Consider the following 15,552-nt stretch of genomic DNA (forward strand, 5'->3'; position numbering starts at 1 on the left):
AAGGTGTCTCTTTCCTCCAAAGTCATCAGGTCATTATTCCTGTTGACTTCCTGTGTTTCTTCAAGTCGATTCCCAAGAGATTGCATCTGTTCATTAAGATCTTCATGCTCTTCCTTCATGCGTTTATTCTCCTCTCTTAAAAATAACTTCTCCTCTTCTAGACCTCTAATGGAAGTGTCTCTTTCCTCCAAAGTCATCAGGTAATTTTTCCTGTTGACTTCCTGCGCTTCTCCTAGTAGAAACCTGAGTTCCTGCACTTCTTTAGTAAGACTTTCATTAATAGATTCACAGTGTTTAAACTCATCAATCATACGATTATTGTCCTCAATTAAAGCGATCTCCTGTTCCTGACTTTTTATAAAGGTGTCTCTTACCTCCAAAGTCATCAGGTCATTATTCCTGTTGACTTCCTGTGCTTCTCGCAGTTGATCCTCAAGTGAATGAACCTGTTCATTGAGTCCTTCAAGCTCTTCCTTCATACATTTACCTTCCTCACTTAAAAATAACTTCTCCTCTTCTAGAGTTTTTATGGAAGTTTCTCTTTCCTCCAAGGTCATTTCATTTTTTCTACAGACTTCCTGCGCTTCTCCTAGCATACACTTGAGTTCCTGGACCGCTTTACTAATATTATCATTAATAGATTCATGGTGTTTTAGCTCATCGTTCATACATTTTTTCTCCTCAATAAAAGCTAACCTTTCCTGTTCCTGATTTCTTATTAAGGTGTCTTTTTCCTCCAGAGTCAGCTCATTATTCCTATTGACTTCTTGCACTTCTAGTAGTTGACACTTGAGTTGCTGCACTTCCTCCCTAAGATTTTGAATGATAGATCCATGATTTACAATCTCATCATTCATATGTTGATTCTCCTGAGTTAAAGCAAACTTCTCCTCTTCCAGACTTCTTATGTAAGTGTCTCTTTCCTCTACTGTCTTTTTTTCATCAGACAAAAGATTTGAGACCCGGTCCAGTTCCTTCTTTATCTCTGTGTTTACACAGACTGACTCCTGTAGCCTGGTCTCCTTGTCCCTAAAATCTCCTAACTCAAAGTAAAGCCTCTCTATTGTTTGCTGCTTACTACCTATTTCCATTGTTTGCTTTTCTAACAGCTTATTCTTGTTGAAGATAGTCAGCTTAGCGTTCTCAAGTTGGTTCTGAAGATATCGATTATCTGGCCTCAGGTTTTTATAATTCTCTTTTTGTGCCTTTGTCAGAGACTCAAATCGATCCCGCTCATTTACAAGGTGCTTATTTTTCTCGGTCAGAAATTCTTCATTTGTCTGAAGAACATGTATTTTCTGCTTCAACGTTTGGATCTCTGCCTGACTTGTCTCATCCAAAGATTCCACCTGCTTCAGTTTCTGTGTAATGTCACTATTTCTGTTGACTTCCATCATTAGATTTTGATTCTCCTCACTAAGAGTCTTCCTATTGTCCTTAAGACTCTCAAATTCTTCTGTAAGCTGTTGAACCTCTGCTTGGTATTTCTCAAGATGGCTGACGCTGGCCATTAGATTTTGATTCTCCTCAGTTAGAGTCCTCTCAGTGTCTTTGAGATTCTGCAATTCTCCGGTCAGCCGTTCAGTTTCTGCTTTGTTTGTTTGTTCATCAGTCTCTTCTCTCAACACCAGCTTCTCCTCTTCCAGCTTCTCAGTGTAAGCAATATTTTTCTCCTCGACACTTTCCCCTTCAGGCAGAGGATTTGAGACCTGCAACACATCTTCCTGTATCTCTGTGGTTTCACCAACCAACATCTGAAACTTGCTATTCTCTGTCTTCACATTTTGTAGCTCCAACAATAGAGCCATTACCTCTGATTGAAGTGACGCCTCCCGACTGATTCTGTTGTCCTGAGTCTTAACTAGATCAACCGTGATCTCTAATTCTGATTTCAGCCTGTTAAACTCCTCATGGTGTTTTTCCTGCTGTGAATGGTAACTTGACACTTGTTCTGTTAGGTTGGCCTCATTGGCCTTTGAATCTTCTAACTTTAACGTCAGTGCCTCTATCTCTGATGGAAATGACGCCTCCATCATGTTTGTTTCATTCATTAAATTACCTAATCTTTCTATTCTAATTTCCCATTTTGAGTTTTGCTCACTCATCTTCTGGCACACTGTAAAAAGCTGTTTTTCACGTTTTTTCACTTGTTTTGTAAGGTTAGTCTCCTTGGCCCTTGCTCCTTCTAACTCCAACTCTAGCGCCCTGACCTTTGATTTAATTGACTGCTCCCAGCTCATATACCCATTCAATACGGAGTTGTACATCACCCAAACATCATTATACTGATGCTCCTTTAACTGTGACTGAGCTACATGAATGTGCCCCTGAAGGCTCTGAGGATCAACAATTTCTATCAACTCTGGCACTCCGAGGCGACTTGAATCCTCAAATATTTGTGAACAAGCTGCGTGAAAATTTTCTCGAGACATTTTTGCTTAGGATTGAAATTGTTAATTTAGAAGCATATAAATGTAGTTATTAAAATTGTTATATCAAGTAGCTGTGTTACCTCTCTCCTTTGCAGATTGATCTGTGTTTCCTCGCATCCAAATGTTTTGACCCCTTAAGATCATTTGAAACAGCTTTATAAACGATCCAGAGATCAAAGGCATCCAACGCTCCTGTGACGTCATGATATTGCACGCGTCATAGAGTGTTTACATTTTTAAACAGTGACGCTGCCATGGTCACGTGTGCTATACACGTGACTGTTCAGCGCTATGCTTCATTCAAAAGAAAACAAATAAGTGATTAATCAGCCATTTTTCTGAATATGAAAAAAATGACCTTACACCTTACACACGTTAGTCCGACATATGACATGACATGGTTAAAGCTGTCTAAAACATACTTCTAAACCTATAACAAGTTAAATTGCAATATGATATCAGAAAGCATGCGTTGAATCTTTATCATTCATAATAGGGTCAGTACTGGTTAAATGGGACAATAGGCAAATTGGGACAGTTAAGTTTTGCTATTAAAATCTGTTCAAGGAATAGTCTACATAAAATAACCCCAAACCATGCTGGGGCATTGCATTCACATGTGCAGTGACACTTAAATGTAGAATCAAAACCATAAGGGGGATTTGGGTTTTGGCAAAACACAATTGTTAAGCTTATAAAAATATGTGACCAGGTTATATAGGCCTAACATAATGCAGTACAATGCTCTATATCCAGTGGTTTAGCAGCCTCTTATTGGTTCCACATTCATGGTACAACAGTAAATTGCTCATACAGGTATTGCTTTAAAAAACTAGATTATATGACACTGTGTAATACAACAGAAAGGAGCAGTCCAGCATAATGACTATAATTTATGACACTTTGTTGTACATTTAGCTTTTTATACTTCTGTAATTTTACTTGAGTGGGCTTCTATTTTGAATGCACTTGTAATGGATTATTTTTGGACCATGGTATTTCTACTTTGCATCTGTATATCAATATAACACAGCATCAGTTTCAGACATTAGTCATAACTATTAACTATTCATAAAGAACAAACAGTTAGTTGCTGACAGACAGGGTGCTTTTGCAGTTCATAAAGGGGCATTAACATTAATTTCAGTCTTTTTCACAACTAGCAAAAGAGCTCTTCACTGGAGCTTTATCAGCCTGATTTTTGATGCCCCCAAGTGGCCAAAGATTAAATTACTTCTGGTTTATATAATAAGTTAAGTAATATCTCGAGTAGGGGGGCTTTTGTACTGAATATCAACACAGTTTGTGCAGGAGATAGTGTGTGACTTTTCTTTTCATACAACAATTTAATTCGGCTCTCTCAGGCAACTGCACTCTGGCCACTGGCTACATTATGTATTTCTTCAAGTAACAGCTCCTTTTGTATTCGGCACATTTATCTGTATGTATTTTTCAACTATGCATCAGTTTAATAAGAGTCTAGGATAGATTTATTAGTGCTGATATAGACTACAAAACATCGCCGTGACTTTTCATGCATTTAGGTCTATATTACTCTGCGGCTGCCTCAGCATGGTGTTCTGAATCCTCTCAGTTAACATCGAATAGTGTCTGCCTTTTTTGATCCTGCTGTTTTCTAAACTGATACATGTTCAATACAGGAAAACTGATCCACTGAGTAGCAAGGGTGCAGGGGAATGTTTGTGAAACTTGCTCAGTTGGTGAAGCAAAATAATCTGTTGTTTCTTTAGTAATAACTACTCCATGCCCCTTATAACTGTTGTTTAAAAGCCATGTCACACTCAAGTTGTGAAGTATTTCTATTTTCGTTGTACAATTGTATTATGACAATAAAGGCTATTATTTAATTATGCTCCAGTCTGTTCTATTCTTGTGGGAGAAAGACTTCACTATGCTTGCCTGTTGGGGTTTGTGTATTTTCAAGTACATCAGGGTAATTCAAAACCATGGTCCCTCTGCTGTGGGAGAATGCCAGATCACTCCATTTCAGTCCAATTCAATTCAGGAACCTTTATTGTCATGCATGTGAAAATATTGCCAAAGTATAGGCTATAATAACCTAAATACAATTATTATAATAATGATGAATAGTAATTAGTTATTCAATAGTAACAATAATAATGATCAATAATGATATAATTGTAATAATCATTTATAAAACAGTCTACAATATAGTACAAAACAAAATTAACGAAATATTTCATTGTATTGTTTTATTGTGTGTGTGTTTAACATTCGTGTTGTGTGTGTTTGTTCTCTGGTGTGTAGATTGGTTTTGTGTTTGTTTGAGTGTGTATGTGAGTGTAAAGATATTCAGGGCCGTCCGTCTGTGTGCATGTGTGTTTAAATTGTGTCTGTGAGTAGCTTTGTTCCTGTATGTGTATGTGTTCAGATTCCACTGGTTGTCATCAGGTATTGGTTCTGACGGGCCGTTATAGATTTTGCAGCTATACACTGTTGTGGATTTTTCTGTTGGTAATGAAAGATCTCAAGTCAAAGTCTTTTGTCTTTGTGTATTTTATTGCATATAGTAAAAAGTTCTTTTGCAAAAGGGGTAATCAGCTACAAAAGTAACATCAGTCACAAGTGCATCAAAGATTCCCGGGGCAGTCCCAGTTGCAGAGCATATTTATACTTTCACAGGGTGTAGGTATTTTGCATATACATGAGTGATACATCGTCATTGGTTTCAGCTTGCCCTAGTGACTACGCCTTCTGCTAGTTTGCCTGGTAATGTATCTATGCAAGCTTCTATAAGGCACCTGGTACAGAGGAACACCAACAGAAACTCCTTTGTCAGGAGGGCACTGATTTAGGGTCATGCTGTACCCAGATCCTGAGGAGTGTACCTGTTGGAGATACAGACCAAGGCCATACAGAGAAACAGTTTCTAATTGCTAAATGACACACGATCATCCTAATCTTTTAAGGTCAAACGAAGGCAACAGACAGATAGTATTTTTCCATTACAACACTCAGTTATGTTTTTCTCTTTTCTCCCAGGGGTAGTATTCCTCTCTCAAAGTCTGGTATTTTGGGCATGATATCAGGAAGTGGAGCCCGAGACCCGTCTTACACCCAGTCTGTGATCACTGAGTCTGCACTCATCACAACTTTTTTTAGTGTTGGATTCTTTACATTTTTTTCTTACAGTGCTCAGGTAATTTGTTTGTGGCCAAATAGCATTTTAATTTAATCTGTTTTTGAGTTGTATCCTTCCAATATTTTATGTAGCCTATTTTTCATTTTCTTTTTTGATACTTTGAGTTGGTCGAATCAGGGGGATGTCGGGGTCTTGAGGCTGATTTGGTCTAAATTTGGGGGTGTTTGGATCTGGATCTTGGATTTGAAAGAATAATAATCTATTGAGTCTTTGGTCATACGTAATTGAATACAATCTAAATTTATCATAGAAGTTTTTTTTATTATATTACAAATATTATAACCTAGATTGATTTGAATGTCTGAACATCCTGTCAGCACATGCAGCGTACACGATTTTAATGCATAAAAATAAACATGCCTGGAGTCAACTGAAGTCTTAATCGGAAAGGCTTGTGAAGCCACATTCATACATATTGACCTAATGTGCATGTCTTTGGACTGTGGGGGGAACCAGAGCACCTGGAGAAAACCCACACTGACATGGGGAGAACATACAAACTCCATACAGAAAGCTGCTTCCTGTGAGGTGGCGGTGCTTCTGCACCACCATTCTGCCCTCACATTAACAGATACAAATAAGGACTATGTTCAATGTCTTGTTTAGAATGGTCGCCCTGTGTTGTTTACGTTGAGGAAGGGCTCCAGCAGGGTGGAGGTAGAGTCAAACATTTCGCAGTGAGGGTTTGAATTACAATTAGCTTCCATTGCCCTGGACAGGAAACCCATTGCAATAAGCACACATGCAGAGGCAATACCAACGTACATACCTGCTTTCAGTACACCTTTACCACAGCGAATCAACAAACTTGTAGTATGATTCTCATCAGCAGGAGTCTTCTGAGGTGAACCAAGTCTACCCTCTTCAGCATTCCTACATAACTCTGCTAAATTGACTCTGCCAGCTAAATTCTCCTCCTGTCTTGTTTCAGATTGTTGTTTAAGGTCGTGGATACGTTTTTTAAAATCTGTATTGTGGGTGTTGAGCTCATCTATTGTTTGCTGCTTAAAATTATTTTCCCTTTGTTGATCTTCAACTAGTCTATTTGTCTCCCTGATTGACTGCTTAGCATCCTTCAGTTGGGACTGATGTTCCTGTAAAGCCGACTTCAGATGTTTAATTTCATCTTTCTGTCCATTGGCCAGTGACTCAAGTTGCTCCCGCTCATTTTCAAGGATATCATTGTTGTCATTAAGAAGCTCTGTTTCTTTCTGGAGATCAGACAATGCCTGCTTCAGATTTTGTATCTTTGCCTGATTTCTTTCATTCAAAGATTCTGCACAGTCCAGATTTTTTATCATCTCGTCATGATCCCTTTGAACTGTCCGCGTGACTTTTAGTTGACCCTCAAGAGAATTAACCTGTTCATTAAGAAGTTCAAGCTCTTCCTTCATACTTTGAATCTCCTCGTTTAAAAATAACTTTGCCTCTTCTAGAGTTTTTATAGAAGTGTCTCTTTCCTCCAAGGTCATCTCAGTATTTTTCCTGTTGACTTCCTGTGCTTCTCTTAGTTGACACTGGAGTTCTTGCACTTCTATCCTAAGACTTTCATGAATAGATTCACGGTGTTTAAACTCATCAATCATACGATAATTCTCCTCAATTAAAGCAATCTTCTCCTGTTCCTGATTTTTTATGAAGGCATCTCTTTCCTCCAAAGTCATCAGGTCATTATTCCTGTTGACTTCCTGTGCTTCTCGCAGTTGATCCTCAAGTGAATGAACCTGTTCATTGAGTCCTTCAAGCTCTTCCTTCATACATTTACCCTTCTCACTTATAAATAACTTCTCCTCTTCTAGAGTTTTTATGGAAGTTTCTCTTTCCTCCAAAGTCATTTCATTTTTTCTATAGACTTCCTGCGCTTCTCCTAGCATACACTTGAGTTCCTGCACCTCTTTAGTAAGACTTTCTTTAATAGATTCATGGTGTTTAAACTCATCAATCATACAATAATTCTCCTCAATTAAAGCAATCTTCTCCTGTTCCTGATTTTTTATGAAGGCGTCTCTTTCCTCCAAAGTCATCAGGTAATTTTTCCTGTTGACTTCCTGCGCTTCTAGTAGAAACCTGAGTTCCTGCACTTCTTTAGTAAGACTTTGATGAATAGATTCATGGTGTTTAAGCTCATCAATCATACGATTATTGTCCTCAATTAAAGCGATCTCCTGTTCCTGACTTTTTATAAAGGTGTCTCTTACCTCCAAAGTCATCAGGTCATTATTCCTGTTGACTTCCTGTGCTTCTCGCAGTTGATCCTCAAGTGAATGAACCTGTTCATTGAGTCCTTCAAGCTCTTCCTTCATACATTTACCCTTCTCACTTATAAATAACTTCTCCTCTTCTAGAGTTTTTATGGAAGTTTCTCTTTCCTCCAAAGTCAACTCATTTTTTCTATAGACTTCCTGCACTTCTCCTAGCATACACTTGAGTTCCTGGACCTCTTTACTAATATTATCATTAATAGATTCATGGTGTTTTAGCTCATCGTTCATACATTTTTTCTCCTCAATAAAAGCTAACCCTTCCTGTTCCTGATTTCTTATTAAGGTGTCTTTTTCCTCCAAAGTCAGCTCATTAGTCCTATAGACTTCTTGCACTTCTCGTAGATGACACTTGAGTTGCTGCACTTCCTCCCTAAGATTTTGAATGATAGATCCATGATTTGCAATCTCATCATTCATATGTTGATTCTCCTGAGTTAAAGCAAACTTCTCCTCTTCCAGACTTCTTATGTAAGTGTCTCTTTCCTCCAATGTCTTTTTTTCATCAGACAAAAGATTTGAGTCCTTCATACATTTACCCTCCTCACTGAAAAATAACTTCTCCTCTTCTAGAGTTTTTATGGAAGTTTCTCTTTCCTCCAAAGTCAACTCATTTTTTCTATAGACTTCCTGCGCTTCTCCTAGCATACACTTGAGTTCCTGCACTTCTTTAGCAAGACTTTCATTAATAGATTCACGGTGTTTAAGCTCATCGTTCATATGTTTTTTCTCCTCAATAAAAGCTAACTTCTCCTGTACCTGACTTTTTATAAAGGCGTCTCTTTCCTCCAAAGTCATCAGATCATTATTCCTGTTGACTTCCTGTGCTTCTCGCAGTTGATCCTCAAGTGAATGAACCTGTTCATTGAGTCCTTCAAGCTCTTCCTTCATACATTTACCCTCCTCACTTAAAAATAACTTCTCCTCTTCTAGAGTTTTTATGGAAGTTTCTCTTTCCTCCAATGTCTTTTTTTCGTCAGACAAAAGATTTGAGACCCGGTCCAGTTCCTTCTTTATCTCTGTGTTTACACAGACTGACTCCTGTAGCCTGGTCTCCTTGTCCCTAAAATCTCCTAACTCAAAGTAAAGCCTCTCTATTGTTTGCTGCTTACTACCTATTTCCATTGTTTGCTTTTCTAACAGCTTATTCTTGTTGAAGATAGTCAGCTTAGCGTTCTCAAGTTGGTTCTGAAGATATCGATTATCTGGCCTCAGGTTTTTATAATTCTCTTTTTGTGCCTTTGTCAGAGACTCAAATCGATCCCGCTCATTTACAAGGTGCTTATTTTTCTCGGTCAGAAATTCTTCATTTGTCTGAAGAACATGTATTTTCTGCTTCAACGTTTGGATCTCTGCCTGACTTGTCTCATCCAAAGATTCCACCTGCTTCAGTTTCTGTGTAATGTCACTATTTCTGTTGACTTCCATCATTAGATTTTGATTCTCCTCACTAAGAGTCTTCCTATTGTCCTTAAGACTCTCAAATTCTTCTGTAAGCTGTTGAACCTCTGCTTGGTATTTCTCAAGATGGCTGACGCTGGCCATTAGATTTTGATTCTCCTCAGTTAGAGTCCTCTCAGTGTCTTTGAGATTCTGCAATTCTCCGGTCAGCCGTTCAGTTTCTGCTTTGTTTGTTTGTTCATCAGTCTCTTCTCTCAACACCAGCTTCTCCTCTTCCAGCTTCTCAGTGTAAGCAATATTTTTCTCCTCGACACTTTCCCCTTCAGGCAGAGGATTTGAGACCTGCAACACATCTTCCTGTATCTCTGTGGTTTCACCAACCAACATCTGAAACTTGCTATTCTCTGTCTTCACATTTTGTAGCTCCAACAATAGAGCCATTACCTCTGATTGAAGTGACGCCTCCCGACTGATTCTGTTGTCCTGAGTCTTAACTAGATCAACCGTGATCTCTAATTCTGATTTCAGCCTGTTAAACTCCTCATGGTGTTTTTCCTGCTGTGAATGGTAACTTGACACTTGTTCTGTTAGGTTGGCCTCATTGGCCTTTGAATCTTCTAACTTTAACGTCAGTGCCTCTATCTCTGATGGAAATGACGCCTCCATCATGTTTGTTTCATTCATTAAATTACCTAATCTTTCTATTCTAATTTCCCATTTTGAGTTTTGCTCACTCATCTTCTGGCACACTGTAAAAAGCTGTTTTTCACGTTTTTTCACTTGTTTTGTAAGGTTAGTCTCCTTGGCCCTTGCTCCTTCTAACTCCAACTCTAGCGCCCTGACCATTGACTGCTCCCAGCTCATATACCCATTCAATACCGAGTTGTACATCACCCAAGCATCATTATACTGATGCTCCTTTAACTGTGACTGAGCTACATGAATGTGCACCTGAAGGCTCTGAGGATCAACAATTTCTATCAACTCTGGCACTCCGAGCCGACTTGAATCCTCAAATATTTGTGAACAAGCTGCGTGAAAATTTTCTCGAGACATTTTTGCTTAGGATTGAAATTTGTTCAGAGTTAATTTAGAAGCATATAAATGTAGTTATTAAAATTGTTATATCAAGTAGCTGTGTTACCGCTCTCCTTTGCAGATTGATCTGTGTTTCCTCGCATCCAAATGTTTTGACCCCTTCGGATAATTTGAAACAGCTTTATAAACGATCCAGAGATCAAAGGCATCCAACGCTCCTGTGACGTCATGATATTGCACGCGTCATAGAGTGTTTACATTTTTAAACAGTGACGCTGCCATGGTCACGTGTGCTATACACGTGACTGTTCAGCGCTATGCTTCATTCAAAAGAAAACAAACAAGTGATTAATCAGCCATTTTTCTGAATATGAAAAAAATGACCTTACACCTATGCCTTACACACGTTAGTCCGACATGTGACATGACATGGTTAAAGCTGTCTAAAACATACTTCTAAACCTATAACAAGTTAAATTGCAATATGATATCAGAAAGCATGCGTTGAATCTTTATCATTCATAATAGGGTCAGTACTGGTTAAATGGGACAATAGGCAAATTGGGACAGTTAAGTTTTGCTATTAAAATCTGTTCAAGGAATAGTCTACATAAAATAACCCCAAACCATGCTTGGGCATTGCATTGCATTCACATGTGCAGTGACACTTAAATGTAGAATCAAAACCATAAGGGGGATTTGGGTTTTGGCAAAACACAATTGTTAAGCTTATAAAAATATGTGACCAGGTTATATAGGCCTAACATAATGCAGTACAATGCTCTATATCCAGTGGTTTAGCAGCCTCTTATTGGTTCCACATTCATGGTACAACAGTAAATTGCTCATACAGGTATTGCTTTAAAAAACTAGATTATATGACACTGTGTAATACAACAGAGAGGAGCAGTCCAGCATAATGACTATAATTTATGACACTTTGTTGTACATTTAGCTTTTTATACTTCTGTAATTTTACTTGAGTGGGCTTCTATTTTGAATGCACTTGTAATGGATTATTTTTGGACCATGGTATTTCTACTTTGCATCTGTATATCAATATAACACAGCATCAGTTTCAGACATTAGTAATAACTATTAACTATTCATAAAGAACAAACAGTTAGTTGCTGACAGACAGGGTGCTTTTGCAGTTCATAAAGGGGCATTAACATTAATTTCAGTCTTTTTCACAACTAGCAAAAGAGCTCTTCACTGGAGCTTTATCAGCCTGATTTTTGATGCCCCCAAGTGGCCAAAGATTAAATTACTTCTGGTTTATATAATAAGTTAAGTAATATCTTGAGTGGGGGGGCTTTTGTACTGAATATCAACACAGTTTGTGCAGGAGATAGTGTGTGATTTTTCTTTTCATACAACAATTTAATTCGGATCTGTCAGGCAACTGCACTCTGGCCACTGGCTACATTATGTATTTCTTCAAGTAACAGCTCCTTTTGTATTTGGCACATTTATCTGTATGTATTTTTCAACTATGCATCAGTTTAATAAGAGTCTAGGATAGATTTATTAGTGCTGATATAGACTACAAAACATCGCCGTGACTTTTCATGCATTTAGGTCTATATTACTCTGCGGCTGCCTCAGCATGGTGTTCTGAATCCTCTCAGTTAACATCGAATAGTGTCTGCCTTTTTTGATCCTGCTGTTTTCTAAACTGATACATGTTCAATACAGGAAAACTGATCCACTGAGTAGCAAGGGTGCAGGTGAATGTTTGGGTCTTTGGGAGTTGTGAAACTTGCTCAGTTGGTGAAGCAAAATAATCTGTTGTTTCTTTAGTAATAACTACTCCATGCCCCTTATAACTGTTGTATAAAAGCCATGTCACACTCAAGTTGTGAAGTATTTCTATTTTCGCTCATTTTCAAGGATATCATTGTTGTCGTTAAGAAGTTCTCCTGCTTTCCGAAGAACAGACAATGCCTGCTTCAGATTTTGTATCTTTGCCTGATTTGTTCCATTGAAAGATTCTGCACGGTCCACTTTTTGTGCCTTTGTCAGAGACTCAAATCGATCCCGCTCATTTACAAGGTGCTTATTTTTCTCGGTCAGAAATTCTTCATTTGTCTGAAGAACATACATTTTCTGCTTCAACGTTTGGATCTCTGCCTGAGTTGTCTTATCTCTAGATTTTCATCTCTAGATTCATGGTGTGCAATCTCATCGTTCATCTCCTGACTTAAAGCTAACTTCTCCTCTTATAGACATTTTATCAAGTGTCTCTTTCCTCTAAGGTCAACTGATTGATCCTGTTGACTTCCTGCGCTTGTCGTAGTTGACCCTTAACTTCAGTCACTTCTTCCCTAACATTGCGATTCATTGAATCACAATTGCGATTCATTGAATCACAATGTGCCATCTCATCAATGATACGCTTATTCCCATCACTTAAAGCTATTGCCTCCTCTTCTAGACTTACTTATGTAAGTATCTCTTTCCTCCAATGTCTTTTTCTAATTTTCGAGATACCCCTACCCGAGGTAGAACAAAGCACAACCATATTTTTTCATAACTTGAACATGTCTAGTTTAGGAAACGGATGGTTGTATAAAAATATTTTACTGCAAAATAACTTTTTTTGGATGTTTTATGCATCTTACCAGAAAACGAAAATAGGTCAAATTAGGGCTTCTCCAAAAGGGACAGAATTTTACCAAATTTGGACAGGATGTTCACAGATAGTTATTAGTTTCAATTATGCAAAGTTTTTATCAATACCATTTTCAATTTTTGAAATTTTCACACTTAAACACACATGTAGTTTAGGCGGAAATTGAAAATTGAAACAAAAATTCAAAAGGTATGTATATCAAAGTCTGTCATTTTTTAAGTAAGTACACCAAACATTAAAATATGTCATTTGTATCTTCTTTAGACTGTTATCTCAACATAAAAGCAAGTTATTTTACTTTTCACTTGACCCTATGCTGTCACCAGCCCCTAACAGGAAACTAGTGCAGCCAGGATTTCAGGGCGACCTGGTACAATGGGGCCCTATGGATGTGTATGTGGGAGGAGGTGGCCACATACAATAGATTAAGACTTAACAACAAGACACAATATAATTGTATTCTGTAATATATATATAATTAAACATTTTATAGTTATTCCTATTACATTTTGTCTCATATTTTCTATCTCACGTATGATTTATATGATGACACTCAGAGTCAACCCGCTGCTTTCAACAATATTGTCGCCTATGACATTGTTTCTATTTCATTCTAAAAAATTAAAGCATTGTCTTGCCATCAGTTGTGAAATATTAATGAACTAAAAAACAGTATTGATATATATAACCTTGAGTTCTTAGAAATTAAATATACTTCATATAGTCTATTTGTATATCAGCCATACAGCCTGTTGTAGTTTTTTTTAATGTATTTCAGTCATATAAAGATGGTATGTAGTCACCATATCTCCTGCTTTTATGATGAACCCTAGTTACTTCAGCGGATACACTGGATGAAGGGATAGTTTTTATAATAAGTATGATTAAGTTTAAAAAAAGCTATTTTTGTTGAATGATTTATCAGGCAACCAATGGAGCTGGGATACAAAACAATTGATGGCGTAAATGTGTGTGAGGTGAATTAGGATAACAATCATGCAAACATGTTTATAAGAAACTTCTTTATACACTTATTTTACCTCATTATATATAATGACATTTGATTTTAAATGCTAATTACAAAGGATGATTTCAACACCTTGCAACTAAAATCCTTTGTGTCACACTAAGCATCCCCTGAGGACAAAGTTTGACCTCTTAAGAAAACAATTGCTGCAGAAAATAACCATCAACAAAGTCAACCAACCAAACAAAAATAACACAACCATGTCAAATCAAGACACCATAACAAAATCAAGACAAAATAACCAAATCAAGACACCATAACAAAATCAAGACAAAATAACCAAAGCAAGACACCACAACTAAATCAAGACAAAATAACCAAATCAAGACACCACAACCAAATCAAGACACCACAACTAAATCAAGACAAAATAACCAAAGCAAGACACCACAACCAAATCAAGACAAAATAACCAAAGCAAGACACCACAACCAAATCAAGACAAAATAACCAAATCAAGACAACACAACTAAATCAAGACACCACAACTAAATCAAGACAAAATAACCAAAGCAAGACACCACAACTAAATCAAGACACCACAACCAAATCAAGACACCACAACTAAATCAAGACAAAATAACCAAAGCAAGACACCACAACTAAATCAAGACACCACAACTAAATCAAGACACCACAACTAAATCAAGACACCACAACCAAATCAAGACACCACAACCAAATCAAGACACCACAACCAAATCAAGACACCACAACTAAATCAAGACAAAATAACCAAAGCAAGACACCACAACTAAATCAAGACACCACAACTAAATCAAGACGCCACAACCAAATCAAGACACCACAACTAAATCAAGACGCCACAACCAAATCAAGACACCACAACCAAATCAAGACAACACAAGGCTCTGAGGATCAACAGTTTCTATCAACTCTGGCACTTTGAGGCGACATGAATCCTCAAATATTTGTGAACAAGCTGCGTGAAAATTTTCTCGAGACATTTTTTGCTTAGGATTGAATTTGTTCAGAGTTAATTTAGAAGCATATAAAGGCAGCTATTAAAACGTGTTATATCAAGTACTGTAGCTGTGTTACGTCTCTCCTTTGCAGATTGATCTGTGTTTTTCTAAACTTTCCTCACATGCAAATGTTTGACTCCTTAAAGTCCCTGTAAAGTGAAATCAGCAATACATCTCCAAGCACGCTAAATATGTTGAGATGAACATAATAAGATGAAGAGATGAAGAACAGGTGGATTAACTTTGTGAAGCGGTACCACGATTGAGAGCTGGTGTTCACTAATATCACCCGCCTCTGCAGTGCCCACTTTTCCCCGATGGTTTTGTCAACTTTCACCAGAGACTAATGGGGTTTTTGGTTAACCGCGTTTGGCTGGTTAGTGGTCCCGAAACGTCTGTCTCTCCCCCCTGACTGTCACCTGCCCGCCTCGGAGACACCTGGCTCCTTCACGGACAGTGGATGCCTGCATGTGAGTGTAAGTTTCCCTTTTTTGCTGCATGTTAATAGTTAATCTATATCAAAGTTTTTGTTGGCAAGTGAAATAATATAACGTGATTTTATTGTGTAGCCTAACATGATTTCCATAT

This window comes from Labrus mixtus, chromosome 19, assembly GCF_963584025.1.
Source record: "Labrus mixtus chromosome 19, fLabMix1.1, whole genome shotgun sequence".
Lineage (NCBI taxonomy): Eukaryota > Metazoa > Chordata > Actinopteri > Labriformes > Labridae > Labrus > Labrus mixtus.